Here is a 12,381-nt window from a genome sequence, read left to right as displayed (position 1 = left end):
ATAATTCTAGAACAACGACGCAGATATGATACCTTTGTAAGTTCTGAATATGTCCCCGCCCCACCTCCAGAAAGGAAAATGTACCATATGCAGTGCGGGGGTGGTATTGAAAGTCAGAACCCCTTACGAGAAATACACCCTGTTATGGGTGAGGACAAGGTTTTGAAACGCGTGTATGTGCACACGCCTCTGACTAAATTAGAACTATTAGAAATGAAGAAATTAGTACCATGCCATGATAAAGACCCTGCAGGTTTCCATAGAGAGCTCAAAGATATGTTACTGATGGGAGACTACACATATGATGATATCATGAAAATGTTGAAAGTATTATTGCCTACGGGTATATTCGAGAAATTGAAAGAAAAGGAGTGGGAGGTGGGAGACACAAAGATTGCCTGGGCAGAAATAGAAGACGAAGAGAAAAAACGGATTCCAGGGTTAGGCCTTGGGGACAAAACTAAAGCATTACCAGGTTTAATAGTACAGGTCCTGCCCAGATTATTGACAACTAGAAAAGAAGATTGGGATGCAATCTCGTCCTGTAAACAGAAACATGATGAAGATACTAGCGATTTTTATTCAAGATTCGAGAAATGTTTTATTATCAATAGTGGCCTCCAGCCAAGTAGCGAGTCGTACCCGCATCTTTTTGTATCAAAGTTAGTCGAGAATTCCCTACCGTTAGTTAAAAATAGAGTGTATAAGGTCGAGAGTACATGGCAAGCAAATACGCCATCCCAGATGTTACAAATGTTACAATATCACCAGAATAGAATTAGGGAAGAACAAGATCAGGAACAGAAACGTATGAAAGACACGAAAATGAAAATGTTAGTAGCACAGACGGTCCCATCCGATAGTCACAGGAAAGGTACGACCCAGACAAGTCACACTGCAGCTCCTGTTAAAGGGATATGCAATTATTGCAAGCAGCCAGGTCACTACGTACACGAATGTGCAGTTCTGAAACATAACATAGCGACAGGTAAAACTAAAGAAAGACCGCATCCGCCTAGACAAGACCATAACCAGCATCAGTCTACACAGAATACACAGCCTATGCATGCATCTGCACAGACAACACAGACCGTAGCAGTACCACAGCCACAGCCCATTGCTGCAACTCAGCAAGTCTCACAACAGATGTACCAGTATGCCCAGTCTGCTTACCCCGAATATTCCCGATATACATGAAACAGCCTAGAGAGGGAAGGTGGCTTGCCTCTTATCGAGATTCCTGTAGATCAAGAAGGTCCTTATGTACACAGTCAAGTATTGGGGAAAGACAGAAAGTTTTTAATTGACACAGGGGCAAGTCGCACTACAATAAGTCATGACGAAGTTCCAGGGGCACCCCTCTCAGGCTCACAAAATGTTTCCCTTGGTTTTTCAGGACAACCTATTGTAAATGAAGTATCAGAACCAGTTCCCCTGGCTGTGGGTCCATTATCACGTGTTACAGACCTGTTACTAACAAAATCATGTCCGGAAAATCTATTAGGAATTAAAACATTGAAGGCTCTAGGAGCTATAATATGCTGCTCCCCAGAGGGGGTTAGACTCTTTCTGCGGGATTTCAAGGGTCATTACGTTCTTCGTGAGTTTGACGTCAGATTGAAAAATGTACCTGATTACTTGTGGGCAAAAGGCCCAACTGATGTAGGATGTATGCACATTACACCATACCGCGTTACCCTTAAGGCAGGTGTTGTATTACCCAGAATCAGACAATACAAGTTACCACCCGATGCTGTAGCGGCTTTACTGAAAATCATTGAAGAGCTCATTGCCCAAGGAGTGGTCGTCGAGACCGACTCCAATATCTGTAACTCACCCATCATTCCGATTCTTAAACGTACTGATCCCAATGCACCGCCAGTATATCGGCTGGTGATTGATCTTCGAGAATTGAATAAATGCATTATCCCACAGTATCCTGTGGTCCCCGATATATCATCTCTCTTGACTGCTATCGATTCAGAAGCAACGTTCTTTACTGTAATTGACCTCAAGAACGCCTTCTTCAGCGTGCCTATTGATCCAGAGAGCCAATATCTCTTCGGATTCTGTTTAAATGGACGCAGTTTCAAATTTTCGCGCGCACCTCAAGGATTCACAGAAAGCCCCAGCATCTATAGTCAAGCACTGAAGAGACAACTAGATTGTATTCAAATGCCAGTTAACACCGCTTTACTACAATACGTCGATGATCTACTGATCACCGCACGAAGTGAACCCGAATGTGAAAAAGCATCACTGACAGTTTTACATTTCCTGGCCGACAAGGGACACAAGGTGTCTCCTTCGAAGCTACAATTCTGTGTTCAGCAAGTTGTGTACTTGGGTCACTTGCTGTCCAAAGTGGGGAGACAGCTCACTCCCGATCGCATTCAGTTAATTGTGAACATGCCGCAACCCAAGACACAAAAGGAAGTGCGGGCCTTCATAGGCCTCACCTCGTACTGCAGACAATGGATTCCCCAGTATGCATTTCTAGCTAAACCACTCATCCAGTTAACGACACAGGAGGCAGCAACTTCGACTGTCCTCCCTTGGACTCAGGAACACACACAAGCTTTTGAAGAATTAAAGAAAGTTTTATGCCAAGCACCAGTTTTAGCGACACCATGTTACAGCAAACCGTTTACACTTTTTGTTACAGAACGTGATGGTACAGCGTTGTCTGTCCTCACTCAAGATCAAGCAGGTTCACATAAACCTTGTGCTTATTTTTCTAGTACATTGGATTCAGTAGCTCAAGCACTCCCTGCGTGCTTAAAGTCAGTAGCAGCAACAGCGTTAGCAATAAGACAAAGTGATTCAATTGTTTTAGGTCATCAGTTAACAGTTCAAGTACCACATTCTGTAGAGGTTTTGTTAAACAGAACCCAGACTCAACACTTAACTATAGCACGACTGACAGGTTATGAATTAACACTATTCCAGCCACACATAGAAATCAGACGTTGCAGCATCCTGAACCCAGCAACACTGTTACCTACAGTTATGACAGATCCAGCTCCGCATGATTGTATAGAAATAATTAATGCAGTAACTAAGCCTAGACGAGACTTAACAGATGTCCCATTGACAAATCCAGACCTGACACTTTATGTGGATGGTTCATGCATGAGAACAAGTACAGGAGAATTAGTGGCCGCGTACGCCGTGACCACTGAAACTGAAATTAAAGAAACACATCGTATTGACACACTGTCTGCTCAAGCAGCAGAGCTCATCGCTCTGACCCGAGCCTGTATTCTAGCCAAGAACAGAAATGTTAACATATACACAGATTCCCGCTATGCCTTCGGAGTTGTACACGACTTCGGAGTCCTCTGGCAAGAACGAGGTTTTCTGACTTCTCATGGGGCCAAAATACAACATGGCCCCCTCATTCAAGCACTGTTAGAAGCAATACATTTGCCCTCGGGCATATCAGTCATGAAGTGTAAGGCACATACTAAAGTCACAGATTCCGTTTCCCAGGGTAACGACCTGGCAGACCAGACAGCAAAACATACAGCACTGACTCACATCCAGACTACTGATGTGACAAAGACAATAGTACAGACACAGTGTATGGCAGTTAGAGATCCCGCCCTAGATGTAATTGATATCCAGACACATGCTACCCCAGAGGAGATAAAGAAATGGACTGAACTAGGAGGGATTCAGACAGATCAAGGTTGGGTGACGAAGGGAAAATCTATATGGTTTCTCCCCGACTCAATGGTTCAAGTCATGATAAATACCGCACATAGTCCTGCCCATCTTGGAGAGAAAGCCATGTTAGACAGTTTACAGAATCTCTGGTACAACAAACACTTACGAGCAGCAGCAAAACAGAAAGTGCGTACTTGCATGATCTGTTGTCAGTTCAATCCAGGTAAAAGCGTCCCTGTTGAGCAAGGTGGATTCCATCCTCCCGATCACCCTTTTGAAGTCCTCCAGATGGATTATATCCAGATGAATAGCTGTAGAGGATTTAAGTATGTCCTTGTAATTGTTTGTGCTCTGTCCCGCTGGACCGAAGCATACCCAGTCCCAGACTACACTGCTCCGACCACTGCCAGACAGTTGGTTCGTGAATTCTTCCCACGGTACGGTTTGCCCCGTGTCGTGTATTCAGATAACGGACAGCCGTTCTCGTCCGAGTTGATGAGACAAGTTTCCCTCTTGCTAGGATATCAGTGGAGGTTCCACTGTGTCCGACATCCCGAAGCAGCTGGCCTTGTAGAAAGGCATAATCAGACACTAAAAATCCGTCTTGCCAAGATCTGTCAGGAAAAGGGGGTCGACTGGATAGTCGCCCTGCCCGTGGCACTATTCTACATGAGAATGGTCGCCCACTCAAGATCAGGGCTATCCCCGTACGAAGTGGTCTTTGGCAGACCACCGAATATGTGGGGGACGCCCGTTCCGAAAAAGATCACTGATGTTGATTGTAACATGTTGACAGATTACCTTGCCTCCTTGATGTCTGCACTCCAATCATGTCGTTCACAGGTTGCCGCAGCCTTCCCTGACAACACCGATGTAAAGGCGCATGAGGTCCGTCCAGGGGACCTGGTACTCGTCCGGAATTTCGACCGGAAAAGTCCGCTGGAGCCCCGCTGGAAGTCTCCAAAGACCGTTCTGCTTACCACCAGGACTGCTGTGAAAATCGAGGGGAGAAAGGGGTGGGTCCACACGAGTCACATCAAACTATGCAATGAACTAAAAAACGGACTGAAACAGGACTCTGACTCGTCCACCCCCACCAAAGACTGTGTTGAAGCACAAGACGTTACTGTGCCTAAAAGAGAAAAGACTCCTCAAGAACTTTACCGTATGAAGCTTCGATCTAGCAAGTCAGACAGTTTAATTGTTTAAGTCCTCCCCTAGGTGAATCGGTTAAATAGTTTCTGACATGTATCCCCTAGATCGAGATAGAGAGAGAGAGAGAAAAGAAAAGAAAAGTACATACTGTAAATCACTGCGTAGTCACTGTATAGTGACGTTGTTAATAATGTTTTTTCTAAGTATTCTAATTATTATTGCCAGCATTCTGCTACCTATATACTGGCCTATTTTCAGGCATGAACATTCTGCTTACAATGTCTCTGCTGAACACACTTTTAGTGAACTTCCTGCACATGAACTCTCTTACAGACTTGCGCTGCGCAACAATACATTCATTAGTATGTTACACCATTCCCATCAGACAAATAATGCTACAGACTGTTGGATATGCGGTCGACTCCCTCCCTACCAGAATTACAAGGGAGCTCTGCCTCTCTTTCCGTACCCATTCACTCACAATGGCTCCTGTGGAGCATGGTTTAAAATAATTAATTCCTTAGATCCTGATATTGCTGTTTTCGATGGGGGCTGGGTTTGGGGAAACTTGAACTTAGTCCTGCTCAATGTCTGTTATCCTGATAAAGAGGGACTTCCCACTCGAATAGGAACTGATCTAGAAAACGAAGTATATGGATTAGGTAATTACACAATTAGCCTTATGATCCTTACTGTTGAATCTGAGACTGCTCCAGTTTTGCCCCATATGTTAGTATTACCAGTCACAGGTGAATTATGTGTTAGCAAGAAAGGTTCAGTACACGTAGGTCATAGTAAATGCACTACTGTGGTCGAGTTCAGTGACCATGGTAAATCGTCCTTTAAAGCTACCAGTCATTCCTACTTTGTTTGTGGTCATACCGCATACATACGTTTGCCTCCAGATTGGGATGGTACCTGTTACATTGCATTCCTTCTGCCACCTGTTTTTCTAGCTCCCCCTGACTACCATAGAAACACGAATCTAGCACCGAATAGACCTAAAAGAGATATTCCCCTTGTCGACTACACAGAAACGGCATGGGAACAGTACACTGATTTCAATAAAGGATTCTTTTTCTTCCTAGGACCTGTCCAAAACAGTAAATTAATACGCAGATTAACGAGAACACTTGAAGCAGTAGTGAACGAAACTGCCTCCGCTCTAGGTAACTTAACAGAGGAGCAGTCTGCTATACGGACTGTTGTCCTTCAAAATCGTCTTGTGATTGACGTCATCTTGGCAGATAGAGGTGGAGCCTGTAAGGTCATCGGGTCAAGTTGCTGTGTTTTCATTCCACAAAACGCACCATCTGTCTATCAAGCTATCACCCGTTTACATAAAATTGCAAATCAGATACATCAGAATCCAGGCACCTGGACTTGGTCCGGTTGGTTCTGGACTACGTTAACAGCTTGGGGATGGAAGATCTTATCCTTCCTAGGCATTGGCCTTGTTATAGTATTCAGTTGTTGCCTGTGCCTGCAGTGTGGGCCAGCGATATGTGGACTGTGTGCCACATCCTGCATTGAGCATTCCAGTTGCCTCTCAAACAGTCAAAGAAAGAAAGACGAACATATAATGTTACAAGAACAAACCGATCGATTTATGAGGATCGATATATCATGAAGGGTCCGTAGGGAACAAGGAGGGAATGAGGTAATATAAATTTTATGGTCATGTTGTGTTCCCTAGCGAGTACCCCACCGACTCCATGTACGAGTTAAAAGTGCATGTAACTTCCCTCCTGTACCAGCTATGAAGACGCAAATACATTTGCGTCCAACGTTAACTTGTCCTCTTTCAGACCCACCATGAATGGGTTCGATGGTCCGTTCCTAAGTATGCTATGCCAACGTCTTTTTGAAGTGTATTCCTACGTTTTTCAGCCTGGCTGGAAGTAGGCCCTGAATCTCTGCCACCGAGCCTCTTTTCTGGCTTCTGACTGCGAGGGCCCCTGCCCAAGCAGCCCCCGTACCCGTGAACTCTGACTTACTTCTAGCGCGGCCCTCCGTGCTCAGCTCAGCCTGCTGCCTGCCAAGATTGACTATAACCTTCGAGTTATCTGTTTTCCTCCCCGAAGATACATTCCAGCCTGCTAGTTTCAGTAAACATCCTTCCTCAGCTACAGGGCTAAAGGGCCGACCTGTCTTTATGCAAGTAATTCATAGCCTCTGTTGCCATGCTTCCATGGAAGGCCCCATGCCCCACGCTTCTCATACAGACACTCAGGCGCTTATACACGCACTCACAGCAAGTATAGAATAGCTTCTGCTCTAGAGACCTTTCTGCCCAAATAGCTTAGTTCCTAAACATCAGATATCAGATATGATAGAAGCACAAGTTGATCTGACATGCCAGACTTCTGTCTCTTTCCGTCAGTGTAAATGTCAAGTCCCCTGCACCCCGTCTATCACACGTCATGCAGCTGCGCGCGCATCCAAGCTTCCGATTTCTGCTGACATTGCAACATTCTGTTAGCACCACCCCTTGGTGCCACCCACCTGCGTCACCTATCAGTGACGTTTCTAGCACACACGCCTAGTTTTACGCCTAGTTTACGCCTCTTGATGATGTACTAACACCACGTGTATACTGTTATCTTGTCTTCTCTCAGCTGTTACGCCTCTTACATTGAACATTATGATGTAAATCAAGTATATAAGCTATGTATTGTCAATAAACGACAGCGCGCTCATCTATCCCTTCTGACACCCTGTGTGGTGGTCAGAACATGATATCCTGATTCCTTTATGAGGAATAAAACCCTTAGAAACTCTTACACCACGGACTCTGTTTTCCTTCATTCTGATTGAGTTATCATTAATTAAGTACTTACCTGCATAGAAATTAAGAGAGTAAATTAATTATTTACGTCATTTGGCGCCCGAACAGGGACCCCTCCCCCACCTCACGCGCCGGAAGGTGCGTTGCAATCTGTGTCCCCTGCCATCAGTTAGACGGACTACACGTGTACTGGCAGGATTTCCTGCATCCCCCTCTGACACACGGAGGTGACGAAGACTGCAATCAGTGCCCAGACGAGGCGGTGAGGAGTGCGGAGGATCCCGACCAGAGCCCAGCCGAAAGAAGCAAGGTCCGAGGTGTGAAGAGGCCCACCAGGTTTCCGAAGTTTTCCGAAGTTTTCCGAAGTTCTCCGAAGTTTTCCGAAGTTCCGAGTCGAGTCCAGTCGAGTTTTCCGAGGCCTTCTGTTTTCCGTGCTTCCCGGTGAGTACCATTGCTGGGTCGTATCTAGACGGGTTTGGGTACGCAAGTCCGGTCTGCACTGTTTTTAGGCAGTGTATCTGTACTGTTTAGCAGTATATAAAGTATTCCGAATTTCTGCACTGTTACAGCAGTGTATCTGTATCGTTGAGCGGTACATTCAGAGTAGGGGGAAGTTAGCTATGTCTTTAAATGTTTCATGTGATTAATGTCGTGGTATGAATGTGATTGTTTTTGTGCATTATTGTGTTTTCTTGTATAAATAGTTACAGTCGACATTTAAGTACCAAGGATCAAGCATTTCAGTATCAAGTAGGCACAATGCCGTTTTTCAACAAATTAAAGCAGATAGGAACTAGGAAAGGGATGTTAGAGGAAGAGATTCCAATCCCCCCTAGGGACACTCCAGGTAATTTCATGTATAATAAGCATGGCATAGACGCCATCTTGTATCTAGAGTTATGGACAGATTATACCAAGCACCTAGAGGAAAGATACCGATGGCCAGTTAACGGAACATGGGATGCCGAGTGCATCATAAAGGTAGAAGAAATATTACGGAAAAAGAAAGCTAGACAATCCCAGAAAGACGCCATAGAATTCTGGCGTAAGGAATCACGTAAGCGTGCTGATAGAGCACTCCGTAGAGAAGACAGGCTTAAAGAATCAGAAAAGGCCCAAGAAAACGAATTAGTTACTGAGGGAATTCGAGTAAAAGTAGAACAAATAGATCGTATCCAAAATGGCAAAGTGAACAACATGTATCTTTTGGCCGATGGTACCCCTGACGCCATTTCAGAAATACCGAAAAATTTGCCGTCACCATTAGTTCCAACTAAAGTAATGCATAAAACTACTAAAGACATATTCCTAAATTCATACCTCGAAGATGTAGCGCCAGCTTACACCAATCTGCCTGTTCGTGCCATGCCTACTGACAGGGCCGGGGGTGGTACTGCTCCCCAAGATCACGCTCAGCCGACACCGAAAAAGACTAGTTCCGTTCCGCCAGCTCCGCCACTTCCCTCACCTAAAACTGATTTGCCGAAACCACTTCAATCAGATCCTACTAAAAAACAAATTCAGATACTGACTACACACAGAGATAATGCCCAAGCTTCCGCTTCAGGAGGTGCGACCGCGGGTCTCCAGACCCCGCCACCGACTCACAGATTAAATCTCAGAGGCATGCAGAGTCCTCTTACGCACAGATCCCCCCGCTCTTCTAATTCATCCCGCCTTGATGCATTAAAAGAAAATATGTCAGTTTGTAGATATGATCCAGAACCTGGACAGGACGACTTAATGATATTAGCGTCATTACGGTTAAGATCTGCTACTGATAGTCTGTTATGTTATGCAGGAATGAAGGAGCGCCTAGATAGAATATATGAGTTCGTTCAAACGGGAAAGGACCCCGACAGTGTTAAGGATGCCCTGGAGAAACAGAAAGTTAACATGCAAGCACTGATACTACGATTTTTCATAAATTGTCTAATAAGAGAACGAGACAGGCCCGGAACAGATCAGAGTGAATTAGATGCATTGAGCAAGTGGGGTCAAAATATAGCTGATGGAAAACATGACAGACAAAATTGCATAGAGGCCATGTATAAAAAGATTAAGAAAGCAGTGATAGCAGTACACGAGAAAGAGAAAGAAAAGGCTCCCTCCGAGGAGGAAGAAGAATCTGAAGAACCAGAACCGACTACAAGCACTATAGCATATGTAGGTAAGGGAACTTATCTTAGGAAGGGTATCCGTCCAGAAAGCAAGAGAGTTTTCTTCTCTGCCTTAACGAATCCGAATTCTGCTGAGCATCAGTTCCAGGAAACTGATAAACGGCTTCGAGATCGAGTTGGGTACCATGTACTCAATTCTATGGATGAACAAGAATTAGCCCGATCAGCGGTATCATGGGCCGAAAATGCAGACATATATAATGATGACACCGTAGCACAGACATTTCTGAACCTCTCCCCCGACGAACAGAAATTAGCAGGGGTATATATGATTCAGCACCTTCTCATTAAGTACAGAAAACATTATTCCGATCCAGGTCCCTTACATGAGACACTAGAAGCACTACTGATGGATAGATGGAGAGGTCTAAGCACTAAATTAGTTCAAATAATTCTAGAACAACGACGCAGATATGATACCTTTGTAAGTTCTGAATATGTCCCCGCCCCACCTCCAGAAAGGAAAATGTACCATATGCAGTGCGGGGGTGGTATTGAAAGTCAGAACCCCTTACGAGAAGTACACCCTGTTATGGGTGAGGACAAGGTTTTGAAACGCGTGTATGTGCACACGCCTCTGACTAAATTAGAACTATTAGAAATGAAGAAATTAGTACCATGCCATGATAAAGACCCTGCAGGTTTCCATAGAGAGCTCAAAGATATGTTACTGATGGGAGACTACACATATGATGATATCATGAAAATGTTGAAAGGGCTAGGGGTGGTATCTTCCAAACCCCCCTTTACCTGGTGCATCCGTCCCACCAAGGGTGTTTCCTTGGCTCACCCTTCACTCTCTTGTCCCCCAGGAGCCTCCTCTCAGTTCTCCGTTGGTGATCAGGTTTCCTGAGTTCCCCCACCATGGTTCTTGCAGGCCACTCCCTGCTACAACTCCCGGGAGGCCCGGAGCTCCCACAGCTCTACTGTCTGTCCTCTCCCGCAGTCCTCCCTGATATGCGCTTTATGCGGAGCTTGCAGCTCAGTACCTGCCGCCCGTTCAGGCGGAACGTCTCTACCGCTATCAGGCGCGGCTCTCTTCACGGCTCAGCCAGTTTGCTGCTCACGCCTCATCCGGGCCCCCAGCAGTCTCTGCCCCTCTTCACAGCACCTCTCCACATGGGCCATTCACCAGCAGGGTATCACTGCCGCAGGCCTCCCAGCTCCTCCCACTCTCAGCTGCTGTGGGCAAACCCCAGAGCCTCCACAGTCAACACTGCACAGGAGCTCAGATGCGCAGAGCATACATGCCAATAGACCCGATTCAGGCGGGAGTCTACCGATTTTTCAAGGCAAAAATGGCTTTATTTGAGCTGTCTCCCGCCTGAAATTGCATTATTTATAATAGAAGTCAATGGGGAATTTTCATTCTCCCGATTTTATATTGTAAATCTCCCACGTAACTGTCCTAAAATGTTGGCATGTATGGCAGAGCGTCCCTGCGGCCTATCCTCTCAACCGGTGCTGTGCCGCCATCTTGGTCACTCGCGGCTTTGTTTGTTTACTGCCTCCCGGTCGTATCTGCTCTGCTCTGTCTGTCCCGATCCGATCCGCACCTCTTGGATCGGCCGCAGTTCCCCTGAGGTAAATTCGGCAGTCGTTCTTCCTGTGCTCTGCCCCGTTGTCAGCCGGTCTCGCTCTTCGTTTCAGTGTCCATTGGGCAGAGTGGGTGCCATTTAGCGCGCAGCGTCCGGCGTCCGTTGTCTGCCCGCCACACCTGGCCCATAGAATGTGGCCATCAGAGTTGGTGGAGAACTACCCCGGGATGGTTCCCCCAACTCTCCAGCCAATTTTGAGTTAGGCTGGGGCACAGGATCGTGTTGAATGGGGAATTTCCGAGCAGAGCTCCGCAGCTCGCTTCCACCTACATCGACGGTTAGCCATGCCCCCCCAACAACACCAACAACTAAATGATTCAAACTTAATATGCAACACATCTTCCCCCTTTTTTTAAATAAAATAAAACAAAAAAATACAATTTTTCTCTAACATATACAGCACAACGCATCATATAATGATTCAAAGCAGAATATAATATTTGTAATTTTATAGGCAATCTGCCTGCTCTGCCTCTGTCCACAGACCCCCAATTGAATTACTGTGATCAACAGGAGCATTATTCTGTAGTATAGTATCACAGCTGGCAATTTACGCATTTTATTGTATAATATTGTCACTGGCAATTCCTTCAGATAATGATACAGAATCATTACACACTGGTCTTCCCCCTTTAATTTCGGGGAAATCAAAAATAGATTGCTCTCATTCTTACTATTATCCACACATCCCGCACTTACCCCATCAAACAGAGAAACATGATTAAGGTTTCACACCGGACCACCTTCTACACGAACAGTATTTAACCACATCGCTGCTGTGGTTATTTTTCCCCTGTGCTGGAAATTGGAAAGCTCCTATATTCATGACGAGCTCAGCTCGTCATCAGCACAGCTCAACTGTGCCTCATGACGAGCTGAGCTCGTCATGAGCATGGAAGGGGTTAATGACCCTCACAGGATTAGGCCAACACATGCCCCCTTTCCAATATATTTATTTTTCTTGAGGCTTACCCAATCACCATTTTCTATT

This window comes from Lissotriton vulgaris, chromosome 5 (genome assembly GCF_964263255.1).
Source record: "Lissotriton vulgaris chromosome 5, aLisVul1.2, whole genome shotgun sequence".
NCBI classification, from domain to species: Eukaryota; Metazoa; Chordata; class Amphibia; order Caudata; family Salamandridae; genus Lissotriton; species Lissotriton vulgaris.
Note: the sequence above shows the minus strand (reverse complement) of the source record.